This window comes from Formica exsecta, unplaced genomic scaffold (genome assembly GCF_003651465.1).
Source record: "Formica exsecta isolate Colony F162 unplaced genomic scaffold, ASM365146v1 scaffold261, whole genome shotgun sequence".
Taxonomy (NCBI): domain Eukaryota; kingdom Metazoa; phylum Arthropoda; class Insecta; order Hymenoptera; family Formicidae; genus Formica; species Formica exsecta.
The window spans coordinates 90,551-92,032 of NW_021849876.1; positions in this window are offsets into that span (position 1 = coordinate 90,551).

The following is a 1,482-nucleotide window of genomic DNA, read 5'->3' on the forward strand; positions in this document are numbered from 1 at the left end:
TACACACCTTAAAAAAACATCACATGTACCAGCCGAACCTACTCTCCCTTCCTCACCAAATTACTCCTCCCCCATCTACTTCCCCGAGTATATCACTCCAGCCACCGAACCTCCGCTTTCCCCACGTCCCTTCTCCTCCCTATCCACAATCCCCCTGAACAATTCACCCCCTTCTTCCCCGCAGTTTTCGGAATCAGACGATTTCGAAAAAGCTATAGAGGAGTTCTGCAACGAACTACCCGATCTAGAGTCCGATTCATCCTACCAGGATTAAATTAAACCGAGATATCTCCCTTCACTCTCTTTCTCCATGATTCCATATTTCCTTTCTCACTCACACACGCATACATGTTTCGTTTGTTTTTTTTTAAATTAATTAAATCTTCATATTGTATTAACCAGTCAGAACCTAAAATTAACGATAAAATCATTCCCTTTTTTATTATACTTGATGTTAAAAAATATTATAATTTTTTTTTATTGTACGTAATATTAAGAAAAATATTATATTTATATGAATTGCATTTATATTTAAGTAAATATGTTCATATTTAAATATAGGTATATAATGTGTAATGTATAAATGTAAAGTATATTGTGTTAATAAGTATATTATGATAAATGTAATAATATTTAAGTTGTCATATGTTTAAGCATTCATATGTTTTATGTATTCATATATTGGGTGGTCTAGGGCACCCTGTATATTTAATGTATTTTATTTCTTTAATAGAAACATTCTTTGCAACATTCTTTGATAGAAACATTCCTTGCAAATTTCTTCATATTGTTTTTCTCGCTAGGGGGGTACCTAACGATACCTCATATTTGATCGAACTATATACATTAGTGAGGATACGTAGCGCTTGCTTAGTGCGCATACGCGACTCTATTCCCACAACAGGGCCGCGTTCGAAAACATCACTCGTGTGCACACGAGCGTCGTTCTATCTTTGTTCAACTTTCAGTAAATAACAAAGATAGAACGACGCTCGATGCACATGGGTGACGTTCTCGAACGCAGCCCAGCGCATCACTGCTTTGCGATGCGATCACTTAACTCATTGTCAATTTAAATTGCAATCCACTCGAATTTATTAATTCGTACTATATATTGAATGTTATGCACAGGAACAATGGCTATTACATTATTAATTTTAATTTTTGTTAACTTTAAAATGAAACATTAAATATAATGAACAATTTAATAATACAATTTTATATTTAATTGGATGTATATATATTACCCACTCGGCATGTAATATTGCTGAAATACTGTAATGTTTGGAAATGGTACAGAAATATTTCATTAATATTTCAATTGTAACTTTGCATCCGAAATATTTCAGAAATGTACCTGCATCATGTTTATTAAAATATTGCATTCAACACTATCTATACCCGTATTCAAATTTTTGTCATGAGTATATATAAAGCCTGCAAAATGCGGTTAATAATATTGTAATTATTTTTATCAGTTTA